Below are 14,073 nucleotides of genomic sequence, written 5' to 3' on the forward strand. Positions count from 1 at the left end.
GCTTCTAGCACACAAACAGGAATCAACAACAGAGAATAAGATCAAACATCTATGTTTCATCAACAATTTTTAGGCTCAGAGACTAGCAAAATCTGTGGAAAAATCAATACACAGAACTTGTGAGCACCACTATAACATTTCCCGTTATTTTTCCAAGAATCCCATGATCATTTAACATGGCACTTGCAGGAAATACATAAAAAGGAGCGTTGAAGGCAGCACTACAGCAGCGTGGTGACATCGATACAAATGCGAATACACACCATCCGAAGATTATTCCCAAGAATGTTACTAAACCTAATCAGCAATATGAATTCTGAGAGCCTAAGATGGGTATGCCAAAGTACCTCTCTGCAAGACCATTGCCAGCAGTCCAGGCAGGATCTGATAAATTAGGCCATTCTTTTGAAGAAACATTAAGGTTGATACATAACCAGTATCTGAGGAATGACCCAAATCCTAGGAATGCAACACAAGTACTGAAATGAGTATACAACCATGAAGTAATAGAGAATTTAGGTTTCTGGAGGACTTGGGAGACACCCATGTGTTCAGCTCAGCAGGTACAAAACATATTTTCCCTTTGTGCTGGTTTTTCTGCAGAATAATAATCTCGTGGCTTAACATCTTCAAAGTGTTGCTTGCATTTGGGAATTAACAAATGGCACTTCTGTATCTCACCACAGCATATCCCCTCCACCAGTCAGGAGGGTCTAGAAGCTGATTGCACTGGCTTGGCATACACCGCAGAAACTCCCAGGTCAACAACCTAAGAAAGAGGACCAATATTTGCTGCAGTAGAGCAGCAGCAGAAAGCAGGGTGGAAAATCCAGCTCAGGCTGTTTCCATCAGGGTTTAATTTAACCCTGTGCTAGCACAGTTTAAACTGTGTTGGTGTCAGCTACTACTAAGAGATTTATTATGAAAGAGTGTAAATGGCACCTCAAAATGGTATCCTCTGTTTGGAAGAGGAAAGTACTTGAGATTGCTAATATTATGCCCAAATATACCCACAACTCTAAAATGGGCTATAGACAGTAGATTTTTTTTTAGAATCAAATTTTAGCAACTTATTTTTAGTATATGTCAAGCACTCAGTGGAGAGGAAGAGATCCCCCACCAAGTATTCCATTAGTAACAATGATCTCACAATCATAGTCCTGCTGCCTGGCACACTGGTTACTCATAAAATACTCAGTTCTGAATACTGAATGAAAATAACTGTCACCAAGTGTGAAATCAGGCAATAGAAGAGAATAAGAAATAATAATAAAAAAATACTTCTGCAAGTTATAAACTTACAAAAAGAAGTCTGCAGTAAAAAGTGCAAGGTGCTGGAGAAATGCCCACATAGGAAGACCGTAGGCTTCTACTTTTTATGCCATCTATCTATCTCAAAGGACTTTGAAATCCATAGATTTTATTTAGTATGTAGTTAGGATCATATGAATCACAATATTTATCCTTTCTTATTTATTTTTAGAAGGCAGTGAAAATTTTGAGAAAGGCAGTTATAGGACAAAGAGAAGGGTATCAAGACATCTGCATAACAGGTAGGATAGTGCTTCCAGGATTTCTCTATTCCCCTGCAAATATGCTCTAAACTCTTATTAGCTTCTGTGACAGCCACTGCCAGTAGTGTCTGCATGATGCACATATCCAAGAATTCCCCACCGGGTCTGAACTCAGCTGCTTTCCAAGAACCTTATTTTGCCACCCTTCATAACAGATTTCCACTGACACCGCCCCGGCACTCCACTTCAGCTCCTGCTGTAGTTTGTCACAATGCGTATAATCTCAACTGAACCAAATAATGTTTCTCTTACCCCTGATGACTGGAGAGCGCTCTAGTCATCAGGACTGGAAATCTATTTTCCCTTTGTCTCTAAATGTGTCACGCCCCGATTTGGATTTTCTGTAAAAGGCAGCAAGAGACTCAAGATGGCAATAGAGAGCTGGAAAAGGCATATTCCAGGAAAGTACTATAAATATCCCTTTTGTTGCTTAATGTGTTGATAAACCTCTTGCTAGAGGGGCCTCTAGTGTTAATCTGCCCATCAGTCTCTCAACAATTCCCATCTAAAATTATCAACAAATACTTTTGTCAGTAGAGAATGTTTATTTGCAGTTGCACAACTCTCAGTTTGCAGAATATTAGCTGCTTAAAACATAAGCAAACAGCCACAGTCTAGAAAAGCCAGTACTGTGAAAATTAATTCATAACCTTATTTTGTAGTAAATTTAGTGTTATAAGATTTAGCAACGTTTGTCTAAATGTTGCTAAATCTTGGACATATCAAGTGCCTTAAGGGCAAACGTTTTATTAGATTTTTTTAAATGGTGATGAGTACAAAATATTTCAAGATGATTTTAGAAAACAAACACACATTTTATAAAGCGGTTTCTACTTTCCCCTGTGTGGAATCATCCTAGAATGCAAACTGGATGCAGAGTTTCTGAATACGCCAAGCGACTGCTGTGTGCTCCTTGACAGCTGCTGCCTTCCAGCCCAGAGGCAGCAGCCTGGAAATGATGAATGAACTTATTCATACAGTTTGCAGCTATCTGAGTGTAAGAGATATAACTAATATGCATTACATACATCTGTCTAGAGATACATACACAGAAACTTAATTTGGTTTAGTAAGCATTGAAAAACCTCCCAAAAGTAAGGAATTATAGAATTATCACTTACCAGTGTTTCCCATATTAAGTATGTCCAAAAAGGTACCATTTTATACAAGATTATCCTTAATTAGTGTTTGTCCCTTGCAGATTTTGTAATAGTATGCCTCTTTCAGCCTACGTGACTCTACTGGCCAAAGAACTTGCTGTGGTAAGGGCTGTGCCAGAGCTGATAAGGGTTTATCCCTTTACTTCTGTGGACTTTAGATCAAGTCTGCAGCTCCTGCCAGGGGAGGGAAAAAAAAATGATTTTTATAAATAGAAAAGACTAATTTCTGCCTAAGCTGCTGTTTCTGATCAGAATAAACATTGAAGGCTTTAAAGCTGATTACAAATTAAAATATCTGTGTCCCCAAATGCTTGCCTAACTTCAAACAATTGGCTGCCACTGTCTGCTGAGCTGGAGCTGTAGGGGCAGGTGTGCTGAGAACTGACACCTATTTCAAGATCAGAAGAGGGCACTAGGGTTTAAGCTATGTTCAGAATAATCCCATACAAAGAGGGGGGAAAACCCCCAGTGAAATGTGTTAGAAACAGTCTTTTGTTCTCCTGGTTGTCTCATATGAAGTGAGGAAACACAGGCAGGGCTAGAGGCCCATGGGACCAGAGGCCACAGCAGCTCCATGGGCATATGTTCAGTCACCAGCTTTTACACTAGTGCTTCAAAACTGGAGTAGCCTCACCCACCTACCACAGTCCTTCCCTCTGTCCCACCCTGCGTGGGCAAAGCTTTGCCCATTGTTTCTCTGTTGGGCTCTCTGTTTGTGACTGTGCTGACAGCAAACGGGTGTGTCACCAGAATGACAGCTATTCACAGGGACACTGAGCTGCCCAATCCACCATGCTGAGAACCAGTCAGAAGGATCAAGAGGTGTCCCTTGGGGGGGGGCTTGAGAGATACAGTGAATTTCACACTACAGCTTAATATTGATAAAAAGCCACACCCCCCACTCCCCTCCCAAAAAAGCCACATCATGTCTTGTTCTTCTTGCAGCTATGAAATAGAGTAATTGTGTTATGATTGTTTTTCTCTGTTAAATATGATTGTGGTATTTTGATACAGCACAACACAAATTTTCATTACACAGGACTTGCCACAGATTGTGGTGGTGGACAGGCTGGGGACAGGAGGAACCATTCAATGGTATGCAGCTGTATCAGCCAGCTCAGCTGTTGTATCTCCCTCTGCTATCAGTAGATAGAGGATTACCGGGAGAAAGAGAACCCTAGCTACGCTTTTTCTCTGAAACATCTTCTGCGGGAATAATTTGCTCCCCATTGGCTCTATAGGTGATTTAGGAAGAACTATACCACATACTAGCTAAAATGGACATGTAAATATCTGCTATGTATCAATAAATCTATATAAATCTGAGTGCAAGACAGAAGAACAGCTCTACTAGGTTAAGCCAAATTACCCTGTGTGATAGAAGATAAATGTAGATGACTGTGATAGGAGAGGAAGTGATACTTTCCCAGGTGTCCTTTCCCAGCTTCCAGCACTTTCTGGCTCAGGGACTTCAAGTCAGATGTTGTCTTTTTGTTAAATATCCCTTAAGTGGATTTTTCCTGCATGGATTTCCTCTAGAGATGAAACAAAGACCTAGAAGACAATATAGTGAATTAATTTTCCTGACATTCATTTATGTTGTCACTGAAGACTGGCGCCAAGATTCATCCTTACCCTGCATAGAAGTCAGTTCTGCACAAGGCTGCTAAAGAAACGTCTATTGGCTACAACTGGTTTAGAGGCATAAACTGAGCATTTTGTTTATAACGCTGCTCTACTCATCATGTTTCTTCCTTTCAGCTGAATATGAAACACGTGAATGTCCCTCCTGAAAGTCCACGTTCACCTAAACCAGCCTAATAGAAGCATTTAGCTTTACGTTTTCAGGACTTGGCAAAATCAGATGCCAGAAAGCCCTTTAAGAGAAAACTTTAAAGAAGCACCTCAAGTGCAACCACTGTTTCAAAATACATTTACATCTTACTAAAATGGAAAAGTCAGGTACAGCACAAATAAAGGGAAACACTATTTGGAAAACCAGCAGGACATATGTACATGTAGCAGCCTTCACTTGATAGACATCAGCTATCCCACGGTCATTGCAGAATCACAGTACCCTTCCTAATGGCATTAACTGTAGCATATATTGAAGTATTGGAGAATGCATTAACTAAGATAAAGTTCTTAGGATGCAACTTTCCATCAATTTTTAATTGTAAAATAGTTTTTTGATTCTATGCACTAAAATAACTGAATAATCTACAGGACTGTCCAGTGTAGATCGTATCAGGATTTCTTACTGCTAGCTTGTAACATGTGTACATGTGTGTGTATTTTGAGGCATCTCACAGTAAGAAAAAATTATCCATCAAGTACTATATTATCTTGTGTATATTTCTCTGTAGCTAGAGGGGGAAAAAAAATGGACCTTATACCTAGAAATGTTCCAAAGTAATTCAAGTTGCATTTTATAACAAGGAGTTTTTGATACAAGAGGCCATGAGTCTTTGCAGTTTTTTAAATGTTGCATGTCAAAACGCAATATCCCTACCATGAATTTATTATCTACTTTAAAAAATAATTATTACTGTGTTCTCCTGAAATGTAAGTGAGAAAAACTGAATTTTCTCATGCAGCTTCTAATATAGACAGAGACAGAAGGGGACTGGCACATTTATGTGTAAATTAGGGAGTAACTTTAGCAAAGGAATTAATACGTTGGGTAGAATTAAAAATAATTAAACAATCAGAGAACAAAACATGGGTTTCTGAGGCAGCCTATGTTCAGAGAGAGACTCTGCCAGCCTATACAGTACAGCACCTCCCCACAGACTAACCCTATAAAAGCTTAATATGAAGTTTTCAAATGTATTTGAGTTTAACATGTCTTTTTGTAGAAGTTGTTACATCTTCTGGGAGGACTCAAGACTGCTCTAGTCTCTCCCTTGGACCAAGACTTTGAAGTCTTATTCTGCAGTTTTTAGATCACCTTTCCAACCTGTTGTCTCCCAGACAGATACCTCCTGTTTCAGTGAGAAGGTGCCAACCTTTTAAAACCTCAGAAAAAGGTACACATCATTAGCACAAATATCAGCACACAAGGAATCCGTGTGAACTTGTGAGGAAAGGAATGAAAACGTAGTGAGGTAAACCTGTTGCACATGCCGTACAATGGGTTTTGCCAAGAGATCTAGGCAACATTATGTTGTTCACCTGGTAAATGTGTGTGTATGTATAATATAAATTACAAAACAACAGAATATGTAGAATTACTAAAATATAAACTTTGTTAACAGGGAAGACTTTGTCAGAATTTTTTTGACTCGTCACAAATGACTCATGACACTACTGAAGTTTTCTTGACTACTATCAGATTGGCTATCACTTCTCTCCAAAACTATCTGCTTTTGGTTTTGTCTTTGCTTTTCAAACTTCAGCAGTTGACTGAATAAGCTCAAAATGCAGATTATCAGACAAACACAAGAAATACTGTCTTTCATATAGTCCATCACATGCTTACAGAAGTCATGTCATTTTTATCTGAGGACTAATATAAGAACCTGTGTCTTACCATACCAGATTCTTCTCGTAGTCAGTAATCACACCTCAAAATTAGCAAAGTCACAAGGGTACATCACTGAAATGTATTATGTTACTGTACAGATATTTTTTTTCATGCAAGTCACAGACATGACCACAGAGGAGAGTCTGACTGTGTGATTAAAGATATGATCTGCCACAAAGAACTGAAAAGGCAATAACACCCACAAAAATTTACTACAGTTACACTTCAGGATTATGCCACCATTGTCTTGGAATGTCTGGCTATTTTTGCACAGACAGTGCAGGGGGCATACACCGTCAGAAATATCCAAAGGATTTCCATTAGCCAAGAAGAAGTAAAAAAATACTTAAGGAGGAGATATGCTTGGCTATAAACATTATTATACTGTGGTGCAGCTCTTAAAATGTTGAAATTGGTCTTCCTGCTCCTCTGGTATAAAGCTGGCTCAGAGACAAGGATTCTTGATGGTACCTTAGGAGAACTGGGAGCTGAATTTGAGCTGAAGAAGTTAATTTATGACTAATGCCTGCTAGTGATAGTAGCAAAAGTGCATGTTTATCAGAAACGTTAAAAACTTCGAGGGCGAACATTCACAGAGGTGAGAGTCAATAAGGCCTTAATAAAGCTGGAAAGTCAAGGAACATAAATGAGTATCAATACTACTTTTAAAAGGGAGAAGACCAAAGTTATATTAATGCAGATGTGGAATAAGAAACTCTCACAGCAAACGGAAAAATAATTAGGATAAAAAGTGTGGCAGCTTAGAGGGATTGATTTGCTCTTTGGAAGTTAATAATGAAAGACTGTCTTGAAAAAGAAAAACAGGTCTGCTTAAAGGCAAACACTCATTACTTGTATGTATAAAACCCTGAAAAATAATGATGAAAAGTTGAAAGCTAGGGGCGTATTTTGCGGGAATATAGCATGCCCTAGAAGTTAAATGGGAAGAAAACCCAAATAGTTTGAAATAACTTTTTGCTCTTGAGATTTTTAGAGAAGAGTTACATATCATAGAAATTGCCCCTTTCTCTTGGAAAAAGGACAATGATTTTGCAGATCTTCCTTTGAATTTAGACCTTTGGTATTTTCAAGTGTTGAATATACCATCAGGAAGGGTTAGGAGCAATATGCGTATACCATTAGGAAGGGTTAGGACAATATGCCAGCTTTGCTGATATCATTCCTTTCTATCTGATCAAGCCAGTAACAGATTGGACACAGATTGATCAGGATAAATTTGTTTTGAGATCAGCTCTCTCTGGAAGAAAGCGCTACATGAAGTTAAACATAGTTTCATGGTATTATGAAAAAATGATGAAAACACCACAAAAAAAAGCAGAGAAATACTTTGAGATACTCAGAATTTGTAAATGAAGGGACTTTCAAAGGAAGTGATAAAAATTAGGCCAGGATTACCCTAACACCTAACATCAAGCCTTTTGAATGTACTCTGCCACCTAATGGGAGGGCTTTTCTATATGGATTGCTGTAGGACAGCTGAACACGCACATTTTATAATTCCCTATGAAATCCTCCCAGTTCTTATTAAGGCAAGCAAAGGAGACATGAGGACATATCATGGTCCTTTTTGTATTATTCTTTCCTCAGAGCACCGTGGGGATTTGCGGAGGGGTTTAGTGCCAGCTTGTGCACAGCTCTCCCTAAAAACCATCCAAGTGACCAGAGCATCCCAGGACTGTGCCCTTTTGATTCTAAAAGAAGTTTTTCTGAAGACAAAAGAACCACCACCACCCATCCCAAATCCAAACCAGACTAAAACCTTGAAGAATTTACAAATTTACAATAAAATAAACCCATAGCTAATTTCTAACAGATCAGTGCTCTCTCTTTTCAAGTTTTGTGTCATCATTCACTTCACTTCACATCATTGACGTCACTTTAATTTCACTATTACGTTATAGTTTCCACCGCTGTAATTACCCCTCTGAACAGAGATCCCAGAAGGATTCAGAAAGGTGTCCATTATTGTGGCCATTTACATAATGTGTTGGTTGTGCTTATTTATGTGATTATTGTGATAGAACAGTTTGCATGCCAGCTATTTTCTACAGCCAATTTATAATCTTATATTTTCACTACATTTATAATGAACATCTTCATGAAAGAAGGCCGATTTATTTAATTGCACAGATTCTTCGTTTGGGGGATGGTGGCATTACTTTTTAAAATATCAGGTTAAGACATCTGAAGACCTAAAGAAAAGATTCTTCACCATAGAGCTGCATCATATATTTTCCTGCATTTAATGGAACTGTAAATATAAGGCTGAAGTGTGAAAAAGCTTAAGGAAACAAAGTGCTTTCCCAAGGTTTGTGTCATATTAAGCATTGGCCATGGCTACACACACAAGGTCCCCACATAACTGAACGTGCAAAGAACAAAAATGCTGATACCCAGTGACCCCATGGGAGTTGCTCAGAGGTGCCAATGACAACCTCTGCTCCTTATCTCTTCTGCATTTGTATTTTTGGAGGAAAAAACCCTCCCAACTTCTGCTTCTCTGTGGTAGATGTTGAGAAATGCAACGTGTCCACTGCAACAGTGACTAGTGCACAGCCCTGTTCCTCATGCACAGCACATACAAAATAGCATTTTATATGATTGAACTGGAGATTGAGGAGTCTTGCTCAACATGCCTCTTCCTTTAACCACAGAATTTACTGCATGTTACAACAGCTAACAAAATTTTAAATTGTGGTTTTATTGAAATGTACAGCTAACCAACAATTCTCCTGTAAGAAAAACTGATTACGTAAAGCCATAAAGCATTGCAGCATGACGATGCACACATTTCAGATCTAAAAGCTTCCAGAAAAATGACTAATTAGGAAATCTCACTGAGGCCTTGGTGGAATTAAGACAATTTTTACAAACTGAAGAGCCAGCCTCAAGACTGGAACAGAGTTTCTCGAGAGGGAAGGCAGTTGGTAGGGTTGGCTTTGTAAGGCAATGCTCATCCATAACTCAGGAAATGTTTTTGGTGAGCCTCATGGGGGAGAAGAGAGCTCCTTCCACCCTACAGGCTAAAATTCTTAAGTTTCACACAGAGCTCACCATACCCATAGAGGACACTGTTAAAAAAATAATAAAATAAAGAAAGCAAGCTGTATTTTCCTACCCGATAAATTCCTGCAGTAATCTCCAGAGTTTTGAATGCATGGAGGAAGTGATAGTTTCCTACAGCAGGAAAGCAGTTACAGTAATATTATGGGCTAAATTAACGTAACGTGAACCATAGCAACTTACTCCATAACTAAATGCGAATGTTACCCTGCAGCTCCATGAGATAGTGGTAGCACATGTGCAAGTTAAACATCAAAACTTAGATAAAGTCACCATATTCTTGTCCCCTGGAAGTAAAAGTCACCTTTAAAACAAATATAACTGCTCTTTCTTTACTGTGGTGTTTTCCTTTGATGCTGGGAAACAGAACATGAAAAGTACTCCAGCAATGTAAATCTCCTGAAGGTGAAAACCACTGCTATGCTAAATCTCATCTTGTCTGCATGGCACTTTGTTTTATGGGTGCAACAAGATACTGTGAAAATGCAAGCAAACTTGACCTTACCCTCATCTTTGGACTTGCAAAATGATCTCTGCTTGAAACTTCCTCACATTTCCTTTCATGTGCCAGATCAAGACTGAGACCAATCAGATAAAGCAGCGTGTCTTGAAGGCTTGACTCACAGCTGTCCAGTCAGTTAACCTTAGCTATGGAAGAAAAAACAAAAATCAAACAATCTGTTTTCTTTGCAGACTTACAACCACTGTATCACATGATGTGACACTAATTTCCCAACAGTGTATACTTCGAAGCTGACAAGTGTTAAGCCATGATTAAAATTTCCAAATGAATGTAAGTACCTGTCACTCAGATGGGTCCCTCAGTTACATTGGTGATCACAGGAAAACAACCAGGGATCCATCTGCCCATTTATGTAGGGAGAAGGTGCTGCGGAGACCTAATTACAGGGTGAACCAGTTAACTTTCTCAGCACCTGCAGATCAGATACAGAGTTGACTCACAAGCAGCCTAAATTAAATGCAGTTAGTTTTCATTTTACCATTAGGATCAAGGACAATGCAGTAGGTAAAGAAAGAAACAAATCCCAAACCCCCAAAAACCACTATGGGAAAATTTACGGACTTGCTTCCAGAAACTCACAGGTCTGTCGTGGTTAGTTTTACTAACTGGTTCAGAAAAATAGGTGGTTTAATCAATTTATTACAACATGTATCCGTGAAACAGCCATACCAATAATGCACTAATTATAATGAAATAAATAAGAAGCATAATTGGATAACATCAGTTCCTGCAGTGCAAATTGTGGCTTTTGAAGTAACCTCATTTCAGACACAAATGACAGCTTTTTACAGGCAGTTTGTCTTTGATAAGCATACTACAGCCTATTGTGTGTGCTCTGAATATGCATTTATAATTAAGCAAATATGCAGTGCCTTGTTAGCAGGACACAAGTTTGAGCTATTTATGCTGCTTTGATAAAACACTCATTTCAGAACCTTTTTAGAGTAATAAATTCACTTTAAGTAAAATGCAGCTAACTAGAGGTTTTAAAATTGTAATAAACAGATACTATAAACATTAAATACCAAGTGAACACACTGAGTAGGAACACTACAGATGATTTAAATCAAGAACTAATAAGCTAGGAAATGCATAGGAAAATTCAAAACATTCTCAATAATCAACAGTTACAGCAAACATTCAAAACAGTTGTTTAGTCTAGATTAAATCCTTATTTGGGACACAGTAGACTAAAAATGCCTTCATATGCTGGCTTTCTTTTGTGGCGGAATAAAAGGAATGTGTGAGAGGAACACTGTTTGCTCTCAAACACTTACTTCTATGAGCAATTTTACCACATGAAGAGTCCTGTTGAATTTACCAGGACTATTCGTGTAGAAAGTTCCTCATGGGCATGGTTGTTCACAATATTGTAGCCATTAAAGGCTATTAACTCTCCTCCTATTAATAATTAATTAATAATATTATTGATAATGACATTATTTACATTTTTCTTCTCAATGAACAGGGCCAGTCATTAAGAGGAAGTAAGGAAAAGATTTGAGGAATGTATTGTCCAGTGAAAAGTACAGTTATTATATTAGAGATGATCAGTGATGCTGTCAAGCAAGGAGTTGAGTAAAAGCAAATCAGATGTGTGTAAATCATTTAGACTTACGAAGTACTTTCTTTTTTTCTTAACACTTATTTTTATAATTGCCCCAAAAGGGGGGGGGGGGGGAGGAATCTCAGATGCAGTAAACATCTGTATCTTGTGAACACCCTCCTTTGACTACAGCACAGAAACTTCCAGTACAAAACAGCTTCTTCTCCCTTACCCACACCAGGAAAAGTGACACTCAAAAATGTTACAAAACAGACTCTGCTCCTTTGTTTTGGCTTTTAAAAGTCCACATTAATTTTGATAAAAGCAGGAGCTAAATACTATAGCAGTTCACCCTTAAATTTGTGGAAAATAGCAGCCCTTTTCACTGCCAGACCAATTTTCTCAAGTCACTCTAAATTACCATGGCATCGTATGTTTCTCTATGGAGGTCCTCAAGTTGCGTGAGTGCCCTGGTGAATTCCAGGACTCTCCTACAGCAGTGGAGAAAAACTGTGATTTTAAACCTCTTGTAATCCCGCTGCCTCAGGGCTCTCCATGCATTATACACATCAGATCTCTGCTGAAAAATTTTCACTTCCCCCCTACCCCTTCTTTTCTTTTAAGCTGGGAGAAGTCAGTTAGCACTGGATGCCTCCTTGGATTCTCATTTCCATGTGGACTCACCACAACTGTTTTCAACAAAGGGTAGTGATGGCATGGCAACACAGTAGTGAAGTCAATATGGACTCACAGTTATCTGATTTCTATGTCCACCTACAGCAACTTCTCTTGCCTTTATGAACATTTTTCACCACTGAAAGTGAAATCTGTCTCTCTCAGGAGCAAGGAGCTTTCAGATACACAGTTATATCAATTCAAAAACTACTCTCAACAAGGAATTAATATCTTTAGAAACATGACACTGAAATGATGGCATTATAATCACTGAAAGATTTAAGCGGACATGATTACGGTAATTTATATCTCCATGTGATTACAGTAATTTGTATCTATTAATTAACACACATTTTAAATCTCTTGCCATGTTAACTTTTTTAAGGAAATGATACGCTTCAACTTAATGATGTGAAATTTGTCCCAAATATGTTACTTTTCTCTTTTCAGTTTTGTTGCACAACTATAACACAATCAGAAAACAAAAAGCATCAGCTATAGAAGTATTAAGTTACTTAAATGTGATCAGAATGACACCATGAGTATTTCTAGCAGTGTTGGTGAAGGCTTTTTTTAAAGGGTCTTCTGCATAAGTGACATAAACGTTCTCTTGACTTCACCTCTCATATAAATACAGCATTAAAGAAGATATCAATATATCTTCTATCCATATCAGTATATCACAAGTCAGATTTTGCTTGTGTGTCATTCAGATCCATCTGCATTTCCAAACTACAGGGGAGAGAGAATTGTTAAAGAATAAATATATAGAGCAACTAAAATGAATGCCTAGAGTGGAATCTTGCTAGGATAATAATAGAGAATTAATAACAGATAAGTAATAATACCTCTTAATTTATGTGTTAAATGGAATTTGAAAATATGATCAGTAAAGTGAAACTCTCGACAGGCTTCCCTTTGTTCTTCTCTCATGGGTCCCTGTGACACGAGGGCTCTCCAAGCCACCACTTAACCATGTTCAAAAACTGGAAAAAAGCTGGTGTTGGACCAACTCTTCAGTCTACTTTTAATGCACTAGCTGATATTTAGCTCTTAATGCTGGCCAAGCATTTTCTCCTAGATTTGGATAATGAACCCTACCCTTGGAGAAGGTTGCATAAGAAGTGGCAAGCACTCAGGTTAGATGATGAGGGTAATGAATGAAAATAACGAACAACCCCCAGAAGCAAGTTAGATAAAAAGATCCCACACCAAACAGTGCCAAAGTGAAGTGAATTTGGCAGGTGAGAAAAGAGAGGGGAGGAAAACCAGTGCCAAATCCAAATTATCGCTCCTTAGCACCATCTAGAGCAATCCCTTCCTTCCTAGGGTACACAATCAAATGCTACTGATCTTGCCCAACTTCTAGCAGTTTTCAGGCAGAAGAGAATCAAGTTTCAAGAAAACAAACACGCCCAGAGCCTATGATACATATTTCTGCCTCCTTTCCCTGTTATGTCTTTGAATCCTGGGCAAGACCGAATTCCATCAGCTTCTCATTAATCATCATTTTAATGTTTTACAGTTACAGTAGCAAGCCAGAGCCCGCAGCACTTTTGCTTGTATCATAAATTGACATAATTTCAAAATTGCCATAATGTCACAAAACAGGCTGGGGACACATGATTTGCATTTACTGTTGGCAGCAGTTTATACCAAAGAGACACTGTGTCAGGACACTAGAATACTTCTTCAAAATCCAGGAGAGTGCTCTATGCAGCATACCTTCTAGTAGTTAACTTCAAGCTATCAATGTATAACACCGTTATATTGCTTTCTCATAAGAACTGAACAACAAAGCTGAGCTTTGTTAGGCTTACTCGAGTATAAGTCATGAACATACATATTTTTAACTTAAAAGCTGAATCAGAAGTATTTGAATCCAGATACAGCGTTTAAATAAATGTACATAGCTTCTAAAACCAAGTCCAGAAATTATGTGAAGACATGCAAGGAGGAAAGCACAAAAGTTAATGTTAAAATTA

This window comes from Strigops habroptila, chromosome 9 (assembly GCF_004027225.2).
Source record: "Strigops habroptila isolate Jane chromosome 9, bStrHab1.2.pri, whole genome shotgun sequence".
NCBI lineage: Eukaryota > Metazoa > Chordata > Aves > Psittaciformes > Psittacidae > Strigops > Strigops habroptila.